We start from the raw sequence: 21,669 nt of genomic DNA on the forward strand, positions 1-21,669 counted from the left end.
TTTAGGACACCGATGATTTTCATCACGTGATGCCAGTGGGATGTATTTGCTAGATGAGTCAAATTCTTAAGTTTATTTTTTACCCATTTCTCTAGTAAAATGCAAACATACATAAGACTAATGTAATGATTTCATATGAGGTCATTTATGTTCTACGAAGCAATTTCTGAAAACGCCAAATGTGTTCACGCAAGAACAAAATCACGTGCTTTTATGCTGTCTTGCTAATAAAGATGAAAGTTTAATCGTCATGTTTGCTATTGGAAGCATCTTTGTTTTCCTGCTGCGACGGCACAACTACATGCATATTTAAAAGTCATATAATGTCTTTATGCATTAAATGCCCTCCATATGGCTGCTTCAAAGATACCCTGAATGCACCAGTGGTTTCCATGAGGATAAATGTGTCATCAATATGAAACTTTCATTTAAGATGGTGTCTGCTGTCACATTGCGAGACATCACAGTCTCACAATATAGATCCACGATTTTCAGTGTAATCCCATTACAGCGTTAGGGAATCATTATCATATCAATAACACCATTTATCATTGATATAATTAGATAGCTGACTCTATGTCATTCCAAACTGGCACATATAAATTATATTCTACATTCCCCCCCACCTCGCTCCCCAAGAAGTCATTAATTTATCCTAGTGTAATATTATCACATGGTTACATCCCTCTTCCCTATCTAATCTAATTCATCAGTCTAATAGGTCATAATTAATTGCTCCATTATTAATCGAGTGATGTCATACCTACATGCCTGCGGGTGAAATGAACTGTCTGTCACCAGGACCGCTGCCTTTTGAGCGTGTGTGGCGGGTGTGTGTGCTGGATGTGGCGATCACAGTTTGAGATGTCAAAAGCTCATCAGACTCAACCATCTACAGATCAAATTCATCACTGTTCAGCGTGACCGTGTGGTTACTGCTGATTACCTCGGGTCAAAAGGTTCAAACATCACCGAGGAGGATATTACACCGCAGTGGGACATGAATATTTAACTGTCTCATTCTGGTGAAGCCTCTCTCTTTGGCTAACTTGAGCCAGAGGAGATGATGATTAGCCTTGCAGACAGGGCTAACAACCTAGGATGGATTGGAGTGGATGGCCATTGAATATCCAAATGATATTGAGTCAGATAGATGGTCAGATGTGGAAGCGGGAGGAGAGGGCTTCAGCCTGCTAGTTAAACCTTTAAAGTTATAATCCTTAAGATTTCCATGAAATTAAACTATTTTCGATAGAATTCATGGTCTGTATTTTTCTTGCAATAATAATATTCAGTTATTACCTAGCTTATACAGTAGTTTTCATTTTTAGTGGCGGAGTCCGATCCTTATGAGGTCATAAGGAGCAAGGTTACCTCCCCTTTCTCTGCTTTGCCCGCCCAGAGAATTTGGCCCATCCATGAGAGAGAGAGACATCATGGCTTTCAAACGAGAAAAGTGGCAGTTGGTCAAGGCCACACCCCCACACTCCACCTTTCCCCACCCCCTCTCTCCTCCTCAATAGCTACAGACACAGAAATGGCACATCCTAAAGAAAGCTCATTGTAGGACTGGCTCTAGTGGCTGTAATTCTGCAACAAGGCTGAATTTGGGGAAAGAGACTTCAGATACAGTATTAGGGGACCACTAAGGTCTATATAAAAGAGACTTCAGATACAGTATTAGGGGACCACAAATCCTATATAAAAGAGACTTTAGATACAGTATTAGGGGACCACTAAGGCCTATATAAAAGAGACTTCAGATACAGTATTAGGGGACCACTAAGGCCTATATAAAAGCATCCAAAGAGCACCATGTCATGGGACCTTTAATAGGAAGAAATCTCATTGTAATGCGATTATATTTGCCCAAAAATGGTTCCCTTCAATCAGCCCTTATTTCATTTAAATGATGATTCAACACCAGCAGTGGTTGAGTTTATAGCTCATTATAAAATTTCAAAGTATATTACAACAACTTCTGGCAAAATATTTTGCTTTGCTGTTGGACGGGAGAGACACAAATATTCACAGATCTGCATCATAAATACACACTGTTGGGAGAAGTTTAGACTGATGTGAGGCGTGCATTAGCCCTGACACTACCTCAGAGAGATGTATAGGCACATATAAATGCGCACACAAACAGAAATGCATATTTTAACCACCTTGCCAGTACTGGCACTTTATCATTGTCAACCATCTGCCTCTTTGCTTCAAGCAACATTGTAACCTTTCCCAGCGTGTGTGTGTGTCAGTGTATTTCTGCGAGTCAATGTGTGTTATCACTGGCTTGCACACATGCTTGCATATCCAGTGTGTGTTCTGGCTGCCAAACGTCCATTTGGTTGCGGAGTATTGCCAAGGTGAGGTGCAGGTCAATTCTACACAGCTGAATCATTGAACAGCCCCAAGCTGAGCTGCTGCCAAGGCTGGCAAAGCAGCACATAACACAATGTCATCATCTGGGTACAAAAAATCTCAGTGAGGACTGTGCATCTAAATGTTAGGGGTGAGTAAAGCTTCAAACCACATGGCGCGTTTAATTTCATTTGACATAAATTCAGCTTATTTACTTTTGCTTTCCAGACAGTTCCGTTCTCAGGCTGAGTGCCATACGTATTAAAAAAGATATTTCCTTGTCTCACACAGAGTTGGCGGTCAAGGCTGTTTTTTTTTTGTTTTTTTCCTGTGTGGGGCCAAAGATGCTCAGTCCCCACTGAGCGTTCCTGCTTTCATCCTTGGATCTGATCAATAATGGATGGAACTCCCACAGCCTCGCAGGTAATGATTGCTTGGAAAAAAAAAACTTGGAAAACCAGCCACAGTTCTGCCAGCCCTGGAGAGTCGCGCCGGAGACAGAGCTGCGCTTGGCCGCCAATTAGCATCAGCGCTTTACAGTCGCTTGCTGGGTGTGACTGTTTGGAGGCACACTTAAGGACACACACACACACACAAACACATGCGCACACTGACAGACACCTCTGGAGAGCAGCTGACCTACTCCCCTAACCACTTTATTGATCTGAGGGCCAAAGATGTAAAAGCCTATTGAGGTCATCATTAATGATTCATCATATCCAGAAAATGTCAAATGTGGCTTGGGAGCGTAAAGACGAATGCGTCAGATGTTATGGATTCATAAACATGTGAGAGCTTTGAAGAAATCCTCCATGCATCTATATGAATCATACATGTGAGGAGAGAGGATACCGAGTATCGCGATGGCTATCAGATTGCTGTGATGCAACCATTTCATCACAAGTTGTTCTGAGGCTGTCGCTCACTTTCAACAGGACTCACAAAGAGCCGATGTTATTCTGAATAATCTTCCATTTGGCCCTTTCTCTGTGTTCTGTATTGGCCTCCAGCGATGTGCACAGGATGGGAATAAATGTGACCAATATAAGAACAGTGCAGTACGTGCGTGTAAAAGTGTGCCGTCTTTGCTTATTTTATGCTTTTACTTCGTGTAGTTGTCCTTTGATAAATATTCTAGCACAAAGACACACACAGACATGTATATATACAATGCATTAGCTAGTCCGCTGAGACCCACACACATGCATGCTATCCCACAGGGACAGATCGAATGAAGCAGCAGTGCACTCCAAGACATGCAATGCCTGTGGATTTTCAAACCTTTCATACAGCGATTTCTTTACCAAATACACTTAAATACTACAAATACTTAGGTGCCTCTCCTCTATGGCCTTGTACTGCGAGGGTTCCCTGCAGTTTTTGGAATGATGTGATAAACTTCACAGTTGTTTTCCTACTGGACTGCTTGTGGAGGTTCTGTAATTTGGGGCCCTCCCTTCGCTGCCTCGCAGACACGGGTTCCCGGTTCCAGCACAGAGGTCCATTCAAAAATTTGAAATTTAGGATTTATGGGTCGGGCCAAGCACAGGCTGGCCTTGTGTTGCAGCCCCAGACAGCACCCGAGCAGGGGACATAAATTTGACTTTATGAGGGGAACTCACTCAGCTCTATAAAAAAATGTTATGTCCATTTAAGGCAGAGCATGCTTATATCCTTATTTTTACTTGCTATTTTTATCCCTCTCATTCTCACTTTTTGTTAGACACTCACACCATCTATTTTGAATTCACTGTGAATCAAAATCACAATCACTTAATTTATGACTGATAGCATCCTCGAGCATACACAAAAGATACGTTTTAAGACATAAAGTGATATTAGACTGCAGTTCTGAGATATTAAGCATTAACTAATTGATACAGGAGCAGACAAATCAATTACATTAGGGTATGTTTAAATAAAAACAAACCTAATAACACCACAAAGTAACAACCAATTATTGTGCATGTCTACACTGTTATCTCGAATTAGTTGACTTTACTAGAAATTTGCGTGGAAACCCGTTGCCTTAAACCGTCTAAGTTTTTACACAAGGTGAAACTTAACAGGTCAAGTTGTGATAACACAGAGCATTGAGTTGATGCAGTGGACAAATCAATTTACATTAGTAGTCATTTATAAAAATCATTAGTAAACATAAATTATTTTTTTTCTGGAGTTATTTTGTTTAAAGGTGCACTATGAGTTTCTGCATGCTGTCACTTATGTTGATGTTCCAAGTAAATACCAAACAAAACAGAGCAAGCTCGCCCCTCACCCCATGTTTCCGTAACTGTCATGACTAACTGACTGTCACTTACCCCCACCCCCTCCCCCAACAATCTTGTCGGTGATTGGCTGGAGTGGTTTGTTGTATTTTGGTGCACAGCCTGTGCCCCTAGTGTTTGTTTGATGTTTATGACCCCTGTGTTGTCTCCTGAGACCGGACTTTTTCGCAGTGTATTCAGGGGGCAGGCAGCTAGCGGATCAATGAGAGATGCCTATGATTTGAGACAAAAATTAAATTGTGCTGAAACCATGCAAAAACTCATAGTGCACCTTTAAAGCTTCACAGCAATCACAGAAGGCTTGTATCATGTGGATGCGCCGACAGTGTTGTTGTCATTACTTACAATTCCTCATGGGGGAGAAAGAAACTACGCACTATAGCTTCAAACATGCAAAGAAACATCACAAATATAAAACATTAGGCTACTACTATTCTTTCTTCATTCATTTCAGGCTTGATGGAGTGATGAAGTGACTTCTGAATCTCTTAATAAATCTGAACTTTGAATTTGTTTTAGAATTAACCTATTTCTAACAAACCGGCAAACTACACTGTTCATTTATAATTTGGGGGTAATTAAATTAACTATGCGGGTGCAGATGTGCGTGTCTTCCGAACAAAAGACCAGTGTACATCATAGATACTGTTGGCCTCTGAAGACTTTCTCAGGTTCACCTCACCAGCAAACATAATTCCTTGAGGCTCATTTATGGCATTGTGGCTCTGCCTGCCAACGTTGGACAGAATTTGCCCACCCTAGAGGTCACTCGCTTGTGTTTAGGGGTAATCTGAGAAATTTGTTACAAAGTTGTTACAATGCTGTAAGACTTCCACCAGACCAAGTATTACAGCTCCTCAAGGTGCTTACCTTTTTTCAGTTGTGTTCACATTCTCCTTTCACCCCAGGAAATAAATATAGCAAGATGAAACACAAGTATGACTCACAATGAATAGATCCCCCCTTGTTACGCTTACATGATAACTACAGGATAACTAACAGATAACTATGGGTTAGGCTGGCTGTAATCAAAAGCAATGTTAGTTTCTCCATTTCTTTCTTCTTTGAATTTTAAGATTACATCCCTTATTCATAAAGAAAATTTAAAAATGACAAAACCCTCCTTAAAAACAAATCACTTTATTTATAATCAGAGAAATAGAAATAAAAAAAAAACTTTTATGTAAACTGTCCATACCATGACCTCCAGAGTAAAAAGTTTTTTATATAGTGTGTCAAGTTGTGTCAGCTGTTAATGTAGGCTCTCAGGTCATTGGTCATCCTGATGCATCTTCCTGAGGATACTGAGACTTTCCTGATGCCGTTTCTCCTCTGGTGGTTTTTAGTACTGTGAGGAGAGTCTGTTAAGTCCAGAACCAAGTCACTCAGATGACCTGTAAAACATTGAACATTTAGTGTTAGATTATACTGTCATATCATATCAAGGTGATACAGATAGGCAAAAGTTATAGGCTAGTTCTACAGTACTACATCATCTTAAATGTGTAGTTATGGCAACAGCTACAAACAATGATGTTGCTAGGTAGCCTATGTGTCCTGCATCTCTGACGCATTCAATCCGAAAGGACGCAGTAAACTGACTAGCCATGCGTCCATTATTTAGCTAATATTCCATTTATCAAGGTTGCAGGAAAATATGACCTTGTAGTTTCTCCAGCCTTTAGAAGATGAGGTAGCTTCTTCCACTCATCATTCAGTGGGAAAAATGCATCATAAACTGTGTATTAAAGTGTGTTAGTATTGTCAAGTAACTAAGTAAATCTACATTACATAACATTACACACAATAATACAGCAGCTAGCACAGAAACTGGAGGAGAACTAAGCAGACAGGGTCTTCATTTGTACAAAGCCAGCTGAGCTAACTTTGCAGTACAACGTTTCATGAAAAAAATGTCTTCAGTCTTTATTTAACTGGTTTATATAAAGGTTTTGAAAGTTCACACAGTCTCTGAGTATTAACATTTCTGCAGCCTGCATGGCTACGATCGAAGCTAATGTTAGCCGTATTAGCTGCACAACATGCTAACGTTTACCTTCAAAATAAATAGTAAAACAACATAAAAATGGAGAAACTTGCAGGTTTCAAGTTTGAAGTTGGGTCGTACCGACCCATCCTGAGCTTCAGCTTTGAAGCAAATCCTGTTGTATACTGACTATAAACTGTAGTAGTAGCTAGTAACGAAAGTAGTAACTGAGCATTTATATCCCCTAGACTTGAAAAAAACATGGACTGCCATGTCGGTACCGAGAAGTCTCCTCTTTAGTCACCAACCATACAGTCAAAGTCAACAACTAACCGCCTATTTCCACTTCTATTTTTCCCATCACAATAAAAACTCTAGGCTTTGCTATAACTTCCTCTTAACATTCAACTGAGAGAGCTAAAAAAAGCTATGGTAACATTAGTGTGCTTTGCTCCTAATCATTGCTCCAGCAGGTCCTCGAAAGAAGATCATATAATCATATAATATAAGTATGATGCCAAATTAGTTTATAATTGTATTCTGTGTCACATGCTTTTTGTGAAAAGTTCCAAAATAAAGTTTTGAGAAGAAAAAAATGATCTGCAGGTCCACTGTGGTCGGCTATGGTCATCTAGCAGTAGAAGGTGGGCCAGGTGTCCAGACTTTTGCTCAGTGTTATGGTCATACTGTACCTTGTAATAGTAGCCTATGTAAAGTAGTTACATAATAACTACAGTATAATGTATCTCTAAATTTCTCCCAAATGTCCAGGTTATTGCTCAGTGCATGCTCCCCTGCCAAACAAGCCAAGTATGCTCTGATTGGTCAGCATTTCCGGGTCTACTCATCTGTACCCTCTGCATCGCTACACTTTCATTGCAGCCAGGGAAGTATAATAGTTGTGACATCACAGCTGTACAGAAGTCCTGACGCCTTGTTTAGAGGCACCTTTTCTCTGCATTCCTCTGTGGATTAATTTTTTTGATCTTTTTACAGTTTTCATATAGCACCTCAACCTGGTCTATTATAAAAAAAAAGACATGGAAATCTCACTTTTTACAAAATGGGACCTACTCCTTCCTCGTTGGTAAATCCATGTAGGCTATGAAAGTGCAAATATTGTTTTAATTTCAAAGGTTTTCTTTTATTGACCATGAGGGCACAGATCCATGAACACAAGTTGGTTTCACAGTGTTCCACAGATCAACTGTTAGCGGAGGTAATGTGCAAAGAAGCTTAGCAATGCATCATCAAAAGGTGGTGAAGAAGAAGACTGCAAGCTAGCAAACACAGACGTAAACAATGCGTAATCTAGCATATAAAAAAAACGGCAGAATGGAACGGTAAGAAATCAATTCAAAGTGTTTTTTAGGTCTCAAGGAAGTTGCAGGTTTCCATATAACACTTGTCTACGTTGCATACTGGGATGCTTGGCTTTCAAACTTTCAAACTAATGTCACAAATCCTGCTCGTACATTAACGTGTTAGACTGAGATAAAGGTGAGAATCTTGCCTCCTTCAGTAGTGTCAAACTTTGCACGTACATCATTCTGCACAGTGAAGCTCAAACATCTAAGTGAAGTAGCAATAAGCACATTTGGGCTTTAAAAATGACCACAGCACACATAGTATACGGACCATAGGATATGACATAAAGTGCAAAGAGACAGTATGAGTCATTAATCAGACATTAGCCGGCCCTTCCCTGTAATTTCGCCCCGTTCTCTCCTCGCCACTCCACAGTGTGAGCTCTTATTAGAGCGGGCCCATATCTCTAACTGAACAATGACTTCATGTCTCTGCAGTTAATTATCTGTCTGATCCATACCATAGAGAAGAATGAATGAACTCCTGTGTTCCATACATAGGCCGCACTAATGTTCTTTCCATATAGGCAGGCACAGGCAGTCACACCACCGACCTATTAGACCAATGTAATGAGTTTACATATGAGTAATGGCCGCACACTTACATGCACAGAGAGCTCTCCGCACATTGTTTCTAAATCAGTTCCTCTCCTGATCCGAGTACTGCAAATCTTGCGACTAATTTTGCAGGTTGGGGAATGATTTTCAGCAAACAACTCCTGCATACAGATGGGTGTGTTATACCATGTTTGCAGGTATAATCAATGCATGCTATACAAAAGCAGTCATGTACACCACTATTGTACGGTATATAAATTCAAAGAGGCTCTCAGTTTCTCTCAGTGAGCTCTTCTGTGTCTGATCTAATACTTGTACAATATATTGGCCTGAAATGCCGTAATGGCCCCATCTGTGATGCAGTGTATGTGCTAGTCCTGCATCAGTGCTTTTAAACACCTCAGCCATCATTCTGCAGCACTGGTGTTTATTTAAATGGATTTGGCCTGCTAAGGCTGTAAAGAGAGAGGGCATAAAACACGGAGGGCTAGTGAATTACCAGCAATAAAGCTCCGAGCCGAGCCTGTTGACGGACCTAAGCCGAGGTGGGCCAAACTAGGCCATGCAGGAATACCAAATCCCCAAGCTTGCCTCTAACAACAGCCTAAATTCTTGCTAATTGTCTCTCCTTGTCATCGCTGTTTACTCAAGCCTCACCACTCTCCCTGTCATAATGGATTCAGGGGCCTGACAAGCCATGTTTGATTGATTTCTCTCCCTGACCACTCAGTGGAAGGACTCCTGGCTGCGTGCCAGCTGTACAGTGGGCTGTCCCTGGTGCGAGTGTGTGTGTGTGTGTGTGTGTGTGTCTGCATTAGCACACACAGTCTGATGTGTGCGTGCACAGATGGAGCCACTATAGCATAACCGCCACACTATAACTCTGCAGTAGGACACTGCGGAATACAGCGTTGTGCCCGGAGGGTGTCATTAACATTTAGAAACAGCCCCAGCATCAGTCACACTGCTTCTGCTTAGGTGTGTTTAACCTTTCTATGTGGAGGGATATAGCAGCCAGAACAGAGGGGATTTAACAAAGAAATAGACCTGCTAGAATGGAGAGAAGTATTAAAATGCAAAGCAAAGTTGAACAGAGGGCACTACAAAGGAACAGCATATTTCCATAATATATATACAGTACAGGCCAAAAGTTTGGACACACCTTCTCATTCAAATGCATTTCCTTTTATTTTCATGACTATTTACATTGTAGATTCTCACTGAAGGCATCAAAACTATGAATGAACACATATGGAATTATGTACTTAACAAAAAAGTGTGAAATAACTGAAAACATGTCTTATATTTTAGATTCTTCTACGTAGTCACCCTTTGCTTTTTTATTAACAAGGGGGAAAATTCCACTAATTAACGCTGAAAAAGCACACCTGTGAAGTGAAAACCATTTCAGGTGACTACCTCATGAAGCTCATTGAGAGAACACCAAGGGTTTGTAGCTATCAAAAAAGCAAAGGGTGGCTACTTTGAAGAATCTAAAATATAAGACATGTTTTCAGTTATTTCACACTTTTTTGTTAAGTACATAATTCCATATGTGTTCATTCATAGTTTTGATGCCTTCAGTGAGAATCTACAATGTAAATAGTCATGAAAATAAAGAAACACATTGAATGAGAAGGTGTGTCCAAACTTTTGGCCTGTACTGTATGTTTCGGGTGCATATGATTATGAAAGTCAAAGCAAAGTTGTACAGGTTTGATTGATGTCCTGAAAGAGAGGGGAAAAAAGTTGGACTCTAGCACTTATCAAATTTAAACTTCTTCTGTTCTATTGGGTCTGACTCGGTGCTGTTTCAGGTTTTTCAGGCAACAGGGCTTAACAGTTTCCATGATGGATGTGCATGGCTGTCATCGCTGGATCGCTTCAGTTAAGATGATAGATTCAGGTTCGCAATGAGGTCAATTAAAGTTCACGGCTCTGGAGTTATCGTGCCTGGTGCTTTCCCTCGAGTCAGGCATTCTGCTGACGATGACAATGATGGCGATTCTACTGATGTTTACTTAATTCTAACTGAAGGATGGGCATGAGTCCAGTTGGCACAACGGGCAGAACTGATGGTTTAAATCAGTGTTTCTGTTGAACTTCTGCACAATTTGGCTGTGTATGTGGGTGTTTTTGAGAGAGAGGCAAAGAGAGAGAGAGAGCAAGCTATTCTCATTATCGCTGAATAACTAAGCATGCCCAGCCTGCCAATTATGGAGTGTGATTGTCAAAGTTGTTAACATGTCTATGCGCAGATGTGGCAAATCACTTACATTGATATTGAGCATCAATGTAAGTGATACTCAATATTGTATTTAGCTTTCAGGTAACATATAGCTTCATGTCCAATCTTTAAAGATTGTATATAAACAGATTCCTCATAGCAAATTTTCATGGATCAGCATTTAATCTTGACATGGTTTATGTCAAATATGCAAAATGCAGAAGGTATGCGTTAATACATTCCTCAAAATGTCAAAAATGACAGTATTCTGTGGTTTACAGATTAGCATCCCAATTAAAGACCACTACAAACAGCACAACATATGCTGAATATGATCTAAACCCAGTAATCTAATGGTAAATTATGAAGCACAGTTAAATAAAAGGGGAGCATTAGCCATAGCTGTCAGCTTACTGTGATTGATAGACCGTACCGGTCGTGGCATACAGGGTGAAGTATTGAGTGTGGGAAGCTGTGAGCGTTTGTGTGTGTGATTGCAGATGTGTATTACAACTATTATCAGAGACATAAATCACTTCATGAGGTAAGCTTACATTATGATAAATGTAATGCAGCACATACTGTTCAGTATGTCAAACACAGTGTTATAGAGGAAGGTTTGTGTATAAAATTCTAATTAGAGGCTAATCCTTCCATGTGTTTAAACGGATCAATCAGAGTGCAGTAGAGAGTGATTTCTGTCCTCAGTTATGAATAGATGCTCCAATACTGCACCTAGTTTAAAAGGCTCACAGTAAAGCGCATTAAAAAAAGACCCATTTTAGCTGTTTCTTTTCTTAATTTGGGATGTGTTTTGAGTCAAAGTCACATGTTGGAAATACACATTCTATAATTGGCAGATTTGATAATATGGTAAAGTACTTTGACTATGTATAGTGAAATGTAAAGTGGATATCAGTACATTAGATCTAACCTGATGTTACAGTGCTAACTAAATTATTACTGCTTTCGCACCCATACTGAAAGCCTCACAGGTTTGTCATATTTAGCAATTTAGATTAAACATTAGGCTGGGAAACCAGTCAAATCTGCAAGCTAATGTTTTATTTGGTCTATCAGATACGTGTGATCAGCCTCTGGTTCAGACCGATTTCCAGCCGGCCGGAACCTAGCCAATCAGAATAATTTATCTCATATGGGGCGGGTTTGATACGATGACTGACTTGCGGAGCCTTCGCGTTTGACACAAAATACGTGAGGATGACATGTTTGGCTCGGGACACTACGGCGAGCATAAACCTCGCTTAGTAAAGAGAATCGCCATTGAGGCATTTTTGAAAACAACCCCGATGGCTGCAGCTGTGTGGAACTTTCTGTTCAAGTACTACTTTCAAATTCAGATGGCAAAAATGGCAACACCCGTTCACAGACAATATAGAATGTGAAGTCGATTTCACGCTGGAACGGGGCTACAGGCACTTGGTCCAGGGGCGCCATCTTGTGAAGACGTGTTTACCTCGGCCTGCTGCGGTAGTTACCTGCTGTCACCTGTTTACCGGCAGATTACAGCTATGCCTAGGCTATAGCACCAACTTTACTGTAGCCTAGTTTATTCGCTCCAAACCAGTTGATGGAAACGCACCTAATTTTAGCGACATTTCAAAGATTGGCTTAAAATTTGCTCGTTAATTGGTATCATGGTTGGTTGAAACCATGATACGAATTATCGAGCAAATTTTAAGCTCCTCATATAACTCTTGGAATGAAAATGCCTAACTGTCCCTTCAAAGTTGAGCTCTGTACTGAGAGCTAATCAGTGTTCTCATAAAAGCAAAGGTTATGCGATTGAAATGATATGAGATGTAATGACCTTATGATGCGAAACCATCCTATTAGCCAGGCTGAGTGTGCTTGTTTGAGAGTAACAGGTCAGGCTGTGGTCCCTAGGAAGGAAACAATCCCTCTGAGACAGAAAATCCTCAGTATGGAATACAAATATTCCATGATGAGAGTAAATGTATGTCTTCCTTACTTATTTAACCATTTTATTTTACCTTTCATTAAAGATAAATCTTTCCTAAATATGTTTTTGTTTAACAGCTGAAAGATGTTCAGAACCGAGTGACATACAACAAGCAGGTTTCAAACAATACCTTCTCACTCCCAGTTCGTCAAAAAGCAACGCTCGGTCAGGTGCCTTTGGTGTTTGTTACTGATGCAAAAAGTCTCCGTTTAGCCCTTTTGGGCATCACTTTTTGACGCTCTGGGTCGGGACGTACCTTTAACCGACATACGGCACAAGAACGGGACAGTTGGGGAGATTTTCGGTCTTTCAGACTACTCGCTACCGTTGCCATTCTTAATACTAAGTCATCTTACAGCGCCACTGTCAAGCTGCTGCTATGCCCAGTGCGTTCCACAGACAGGTGCTTAGCACAGAATTCTGGGCCCTGTAGTAAGGCATTTTCTCTGGGCCCCTCCCCGAATCCATAGCTATTCATTCTAGCATCTTTTTGGGCCCTCCTCACATAAGGGCTCTGGGTACTCAGTCCCCCTTTCCCCCCAGTCCGACGCCCCTGCCCACAGAGACGCTTAACCCTTGTGTTGTCCTTTTAAAGTTTTTTATATCAGAAATATCGGTTTCTTTCAACCAAATTGCCCAAAAATAACACGGATGAACGTTACATGGATAGTATACGCTATCGCAGGTCATATTAATGATTACTTCCATTGAATTTTGGGTGTTTTAAATGGTTTTAAAACCGTATCCTGACTAAAGTTTGAAATTAACTAATCTGTGATTCAGACAACATCATCTGATCTTAACTATTATTCAAACTAAGTCATAATTTCAGCTTTTTTTGTAACTCAAAAATTAGGTATAATGTCCTATATTAGGTTTATTGACCGAGAATAAATAAAGCGTTGAAAAAAGTGACAAAACATTTTTTTTAAAAGTGTCGAAAGCATTGAAAAAGGTGACAAAAACGTCGGGGGAAAAATCGGCAAAAAAAAGGTTCATGTTCGATTTGGACCAAAAGACAACAGAAGTGTTAAGAGTGATTGCTGCGTTGGTATCTGACGCTGAGAGCCACTGATCAAGCGCCAGTATTTGACAAGTTGAGAATGAGAACAGGTTGTTTTAAACCAGCGTTGACACCTCTTCTCTCTCTGACTGTCTACAAAGTCCGACTCAGTCTGGCTGGGTCTGGTGGTCCGCTCCCCCCACTGGCTACACAGGAAATCAGGAGAGGTGGGGAGAGGTTCTGCTCATCTACCTCATGTATATTTCAATCTTACAATTACAATATTGTTATTAATATATTACCATTGCACTGAACTGCCTTGCACTATATTTATATTTACATCTTAAATCCCAGACTATACTCATATTTTACTATTCCTTCCCTCTCTTAAATTGTTATTGTGTATTTTTTGTAAATTTGTAAAATATATTGTATTGTTATACTGCATACTTAACAGTATTATTTTTTTGTGTTGTACTTTGAGAGCAAAGATTACCGGAGTCAAATTCCTTGTTTGTTTACGCAAACCTGGCCAATAAAGCTGATTCTGATTCTGATTCTGAGACCTCACTCAAAAAAAACATTGAAGAAGGAGAACAAGGACACTTGTGCTTGGACGTAAAAGAAAGAGCACACACCTGCAGCCTGGGCCCGTCCAAATGGAAATTGCGAGGAAACACAGGAACATTTAGGTCCGACAGGAAGAGGAGCACGATGAAGAAGAAACAGAGTTGGCAGGTTAAGGTACTGGCCTCTGCAATCTGTCACTGTGAATCTAATGGCAGCTTTAGTGCTATTGCCGGCGGTACAAAACAGGAGTTTTGTTCGATGTGATTAAGAATAATAGTCAATTTTCTCTGCAGTGTGAGCAATCACCATAAAAGATATTTTCCTTCATAAACGACCCATTTGTTTTTTTTTATTGATTTTTCCGTGCTGACATTTGAGATGACTGCAACAAAGTTGAAGCTGTACTCAAGGCCACTAGAGGATCACCATTCTACCGCTTTTAATGAATATTTCCCATGTGGATTGCTTGTCATTTATGACTTAGTTTCAGCCTGATCGCAAGTTTGAAAAAGAAGTGCATTTTATCCGCACACACCAAGAGGATAGTGAACACAGCAGTAAAAGCCCAGCCCGAGATGCTTCAGGATGTTCACAAAGAGAAGAAGTACAAACACGATGAGATGCACGCGGCATTTTGAAGAGCAACACCACGACAGGCGGTCCCAAGGGGTTTGATTCCAAATGCTGCGAGCTTTTCGCCATCGCAAACAAACAAGAAGCGGTTCAAAGAGGGAGTCTAATTCAAAGTAAAACAGGACACCAACTTTCATCTATTGGAGCCTTCATCAGCATCTGATGAGTAAAAAAGGTAAATGCTTTGGTTCTGAGAGCATTAATGCTACAAAAGTTCTCTGTTTGTAACTCACTTCTTTCGTTGTTGCTTTGAACCGTAAGATAAATTGTGCTAATTGAGGATGGTGAAAAACTCTGAATTTGAAACTTGCTGTTTGTATAAGAATACAGACAAATGCAGCAGTTCTGCTTGAGGAATCCAAATGTGGCGTCTCTCTGAGGCTGCAGTTTATTTCTGTCACAGGAAAAACACGAGACAGGTCGCGTTTAATCCATATGTGCGACTAATGAGTGTCTGTTAGTGTGTGACTTTAGAACCAAGACAACTCTGATTATTTCTGGATATGGAGTAAATGGGAATCATTTTCTCTTTGATGAGCTTTTTGCTTAAATCTGTCAGACGCCTGCCTTCACGCCTCTGCAAGATAGTAAGATGATGACAACATTTTTGGGCAAACACACACACACACACACACACACACACACACACACACACACACACACACACACACACACACACACACACACACACACACACACACACACACACACACACACGCTAAAGGTAAATGCATTGAGATTTCTCAGATGCACTCCGGTCAAACACTCTTGATGTATTCACTGCCTGCATGAGCCTCACTGTTTTGAATTACTTGTATGGTAATTTTGGAGAAACTATACATTTAAAAGAGCCTATTTCTATGGCTATGAAGAGATACGGGCGGTTTAGGTCAGAATCGCTCGTGCACCCATTTTATCCATCAAACACCCACCGAGTGAGCCATTCAAATCCATACCGACTCGCCTGCTTCTCTATTAAGTGCTCGTTTAGCGATAGAAAGACGGGAGAAGATGATGGGAGAAGCGAGCCGTCGGACCAGCCAAAATGGTGTGGGCCGGCAAAATCGCACACACTACTGCATATCCAAAAGGAGGTAGATCATTTGAAAGAATATTACAGCTGCAACTTAAACCTGGAGCCAAGCCAGCTGCGAAAAGTCTTGAATTTCACTCTTAATCTCTTATTCGCTCTCTTTCTCCTCTCCTACCAACACATTTTTACTTTCCTTTCCAATCTCACTCACTCTCCCACCTCATCATCTAATCCAGCCTGAGGGTAGAGGAGTGTGTGTGTGATAGATGAGCCAGTCTTAGCCCCGCTCTAACCCCTAGCTCCCTACACACACACACACACACACACACACACACACTCTCTCAAATGTGCACTCGTATAAAAAGTCTGCCAACATACATGCACATACTGTACACAGGCATCCACCTACACAGAAACTACTTTTCTGACTCACACATGGACGTATTGATACACACATGACACACACACACACACACACACACACACACACACACACACACACACTGCTGGCATGGCTGGCTAGGTGAGGGCATGCTTTGTATGATTAGAAGGGCAGGGGTTATGATCTAGGTGCCGAGGTGCGACGCTGCATGTATTATACATTGAACAATGAATCTTTGGAGAAAATGGTAATCCAAACATAGATGAAATATTCATGGCGCATGGCTGTGTGGTTCACCTCTTTTTGCTCTTTAACCAGATAAGATCCATGCGGGGTTAAAGCAGAGGTAAATGAGATAGGGAGAGGAGGGGAGAGAGTGCAGAGAGCACAGGAAAAAGGAGAAGTAATGTAGTGAAGCATGAAATCATGGCTGGCTTGTGTAATTTAGCTCCAGGATGGAGCTCACTGGCTAAGAATTCCATTCCCCTTAGGCCTGCTTTTGTGTAAGTGCACAGAACAGCTATACATAAAAAACAAATATATTGCAAATAATTAATGAGCTGTATTCCAGTTATCTGCACAAGTCCTTTTCAATCTGTTCATCTCTCCTTGGGAAACATTGCTCACACGTTTCTTGACGCTTCTGGTTTTTGCCCTTATTCTAAAAAAAGACAGTATTCATACTTAGCTGTTTACATGGCTAATGGAAATGAATGCATACTCAAAATATGGAAAAAAGTGGAATAGCTGATGCCATTTGTGCCATTTTGCTTCTATATGCATCGTCAACATTGGATTTTTTCAAAGTTTTCCACCGGTGGCGGACTTGTTAGACCACGTGAACACAGCTTCCCTCTTTCATTCCTTCAACCACCTTCTCAAAAAGGTCTGCGTGGATATATCTACGTCTTTCGTAGTGTTTAAAAGCAGCTATGTTTCTCCTTCCAACCACAAATCCAGGCTTTTCTTTTGGGCATGCATCGCTACCCCAGCCTTGCAAACTGTTGGCTAGTAGATCTGTGCACAGCGCACCGACCTTACCAAAAAAAGGCAACAGGCCCAAACTGAGACGCATATTTTGAATGCACTGTATATATGTCCACAGAATGCTCCTAAAACCTGAATAATATCGGCATAGCCTACGTCTTAATTAGAAAAATGCAATATTCGGAAAAAGGACTACTCTGGAATGTACTGTTTACATGACCTGTATCAAATTAGGAATATTGTCAAATTCTGAATATTAGTGATCGCTGTCGCACTCAACAAAGCGAAACGCACCAGTTTTCTCTCTTCTGTTTGTCAGAGTCTGATAGGCAAGTGTATTGTCGAGGTACTTGTGTTCGTCATAAAGAAAGCTACCCGCTTCCACAATAAACAGTTTCCTCTCCATCCACTGTCCTGGTGAGCAGTGGGGAAAAAAAGGGATAGTTGTTTAGGGTTTTACAGGACTCGATGGATGTCTAGTAAAAGAAGCACAAGCTGATCAAGCGGAAAGCGCGGCAGGAATTCAGGTTTCAAGGTAAATGGGTTCCACCAGAGAGAGACGGCTGGTAAACCTTCATATCAGGCAGGTTCAGGAGGTAGGTACGTGTACGTGTGTGTGTGTGTGTGTGTGTGTGTGTGTGTGTGTTCTATCTCTGTAATATTCAGAAGGAGAGGGTGTAATGCATGAGGTCAGCCCCCATCCATAACATTTAACATTAAAGTGAAGTGCAGAGATCTGATATTTTGTTGCCATGCTGATAAGCATGACAGCAAAATATTACTACACTTCTGAGGGCACGCACACACACACACACACACACACATGCAGGGCATAAGAAATATTTATTCACATGTGCTCACAAACACACACAAAGACCGTTATCACACACAGACACACAATCGCACACACACAGTATCTATAAAACACCCTATTAGGCCTCATCCCATCATATCTGAGCCCACCTCATCACTGACCTTACACTATAAAACTTTAACACGCCTTGGTGTGTGTGAACACACTCCACAGTGTCATTACAGCAGCTCTAATAGGGTTGTGCGTGTGCGTCGGCTCCTCCGGGTTTATTTGCTCTGTGTTTCCTCTGCAGATGGAGGCTTTACAAGCCTAGAAGCCTGTTATTGGCCTCCTGTCACTGTCCCAGTGAGCTGTGTTAAATCCATAACCAGCTGACAGCTGAACAGATATTAGGGGACTCTCCAGAAACAATGGCGCAGCGAGAGAAACACTGTTGCTACAGTGTAACTCGGAGGAAAAAAAAAATGCTTTACAAGCTACTCAGCGGACAGTGCTGATGATGATTATTATCGCTACTGCTGCACGGATAGATACCAGGTGTGTGTGTGTGTGTGTGTGTGTGTGTTTCTGTACAAGTATGCAGCCAAGACTTCTGTTTGTTTGTCAAGAAAGTGACTACAATGGTTAGGATAGTGTGACCTGACTAATAATATCACACATATACATGCTTTCCCCCCTCCACGTTAGCCTCTGCATCCCAGTTATTGTATGCACGCACAATGTCCCCTGCAACACACGAGCACAGATGCATTAGTGGTCGGGGGGGCCATGCACATTACAGAGGATAATTGCCTATGCATATTTCTTCATGTGCGCTCCCTGACTAGCAGTGGAGTGGATTGGTGCGGCAGTTGCAGAACCATTAATAGAAATTAAGTGCCAGCGAGAGCTACTGGAGAGAGACCAGTGGAGCCGGAATGGAGTTTATGTGAAAGATAAATACATTTCTACAGAAGAGTGCCTCCGTTTATTGGTTGGGAAATGCACTGTGATATGATAGAACGGAAACAAATGGGTATGGAATGGGACGATATGGCTGAGAGAGACGAGAATGTTGTGGAATTAAGAGGCCTGACTTGAATAGGGAATGCAGCGAATGGAGTTAGGTTGCAGCTTGAGTTTTACATTTGTGATCAGAGTGGTGAGTTGAGAAACCTCCAAGCTCAAAGTGATTCACTTAGATGTGACAGACGCACCATCGATGCTGTAATTCACCAACGAGCTACTGTAAAATAAATCAAGCTCGGATGGCAATCCAGTCACTCCGGGTTGCTGTCTCTGTTTTGTGAATGCCGAGTTATTATCCGCCATCCCTCGAGTGTCTCTCCCTCTTGGCTGGCTGGTGTCAGACAGATTACATACTCATCACACACACGCACGCAAGCGCACGCGCATGCGCACACATTCACTTGAGCTAATAAAAATTCAACCTCATCCCAGGCTGTCTAATGGGCCTAATAACAGAGAGTCACTGGGGGCCTCGCGCGTGTCAGCCAGATTACAGGACGCACATGGACTAGACGGACAGGTCCTTGGCAGCGACACACCCACACTGACACATGCAAACACACACAACTCTCATCCTCCATTCGAGAGGTGCAACCTACTCCCTGACCACTAGGAGGCAAGGGTGAGCTTTGGCAAAGTGAAACACAAAGCCACTGAAGCTCTTCATAACAGGCTGAAATGTAGGGTCTTCAATTACACACATGACTTATCCCATTGTCATGTTGCTCTACTGAGCAACAGATCATGTCATGCATACGTACTGTATATTAGCCGTTATTGTCAGCACATTGCTCTAATAAAGTTTAAAAATGAAACTGTTCTGTGGACTGCTAGTTATGCTATTTCCCTAAAAAGCATTGATTGGATTACTGAACAGGCCTACCAAGGGGTCAGGGGGATATAGTTTTTGCCAACCAAACCCAATATTTATTTTTGTTGATTAGTTCTTTCATGTAACGGCTGCTCAGCATTCCGAGGCTACAGTGACATTTCATTCAAATACACATTGGTTAAGCTATTTAAATCAGTATGACAGCAGAGCGGCTCTGCTTTCTTTGAAGGGTCCCATATTAGGTATAGTTTGCCGCAGTATTCAGTAAAATAGCTGTGCAGATGAGTGTCAGAGTGGATCTGTTGTGGTAGAAAGCTTTGAACATGAGTCAGACAGCTTCTCTTCATCTTAAGTGTTGACTACTGAATACTGAAGTTCATCTGCAGCACCTGAGAATTCTGGTTCACCTACATGTTCAGATTTTTAAGAGCAGGCTCAAGACCCACCTTTCTTCTTTAACTTAGCTTTTCCGTGCCCAGTCACGTGTTAGTTTGATTGTGTGTATGAGAAATAAAAGTAAAATGTATTATTTATTATGCAATGCTTTATACGATGTATTTACTGTAGTAAATTGTAATGTAAATTTTATTATGCAATGTTTTGTGACCTGTATGATCTTAGCCCTTGGGACTACGGATGGAAATTAGCCCTTGGCTACAATCCGGCATGTTCACATGCATGTATTCCATGTTTGTTTATTAACATGCACTGTCCCAATCAAATAAATACAAAAAAAATCAAAAAAAAAGATGGTGTGTGTGGATGTTGTTGGTGGGTGTGTGTCTGTGGGTGTCTAGGGATGCATTTATGTGATGGGGGTGGGGGGTCAATTGCTTTTAACTGTAAGGCACTTTGTGCTACATTTTACATGTATGAAAAGTGCTCTATAAATAAAGTTTGACTGATTGATTGATTGATTGATTGATTGAACAAGCTGCTAAAAGAGACACAAAACATAAAAAAGACACAAAACTACTGAAAAAAAACCCGCAACGACCAAAAAGGCACACAAACACCTAAAGCAGATGCAACACGACCACATAGAGACATAAAACAGAAATTGACTAAAAAGCGACATTAAGACGACAAGGAGACGCAAAACCACTGAAAAGAGACACAGAACAACCACAAAATTACACAAAAAACACTAAAAAGAGACACAGAATAACCACAAAGTGACACAGCCGCTAAAAAAGACACGAAATGACTAAAAAAAAAAGAGACGCAGAATGACTACCAAGCTACACAAACCAACTACAAAAGGACTAAGGAGAGAAAAAAAAACTACAAAGTCACACAGAGCAATTACAAAGAGACACACATAACTACAATGGCTGCCTCATTTGTAGTCGTTTTGAGTCTTTCAACCTGGGTGTGTGGTTCCTTTGTGGGCGATGGGGGGGGCCTTTCAAATGTTGCTCAGGGGCCCATTGTCTCATCCGTCCATCCCTGCTAAAAAGCAAAAGAAAATACCATTAAACACAAGTGAGCCCAATGTCAAATGCAGACGCAGCAGCTCATTTGATCAAACACAAAGTCCGAGCCACAGGGGACTGAATTACGATTGCCACTCCGGGGGCTTTGAGCTCCGAGGCTGATCCCATGTCAAGAGGAAGCCAGGGGAGACTTTAACGT

General features: G+C 41.2%; 1 long non-coding RNA gene across 2 annotated transcripts in view; it reads right to left on the reverse strand.

Annotated features, from left to right (window-relative positions):
* Window positions 1–5,824: 5,824 nt before the first annotated feature.
* Window positions 5,825–21,669, reverse strand: part of LOC114568333 (uncharacterized) — a 107,494-nt gene continuing 91,649 nt past the window's right edge. The window contains exons 5-6 of one of the 2 annotated variants that reach the window (XR_003694266.1): window positions 21,403–21,483; window positions 5,825–6,043 (exon numbers count right to left, since the gene is read on the reverse strand). This is a non-coding gene — a long non-coding RNA (uncharacterized LOC114568333). The remainder of the gene's footprint in view (window positions 6,044–21,402; window positions 21,484–21,669) is intronic. The other variant, XR_003694267.1, reaches the window with a different exon arrangement.

This window comes from Perca flavescens, chromosome 14 (assembly GCF_004354835.1).
Source record: "Perca flavescens isolate YP-PL-M2 chromosome 14, PFLA_1.0, whole genome shotgun sequence".
In the NCBI taxonomy this organism is placed as follows: domain Eukaryota; kingdom Metazoa; phylum Chordata; class Actinopteri; order Perciformes; family Percidae; genus Perca; species Perca flavescens.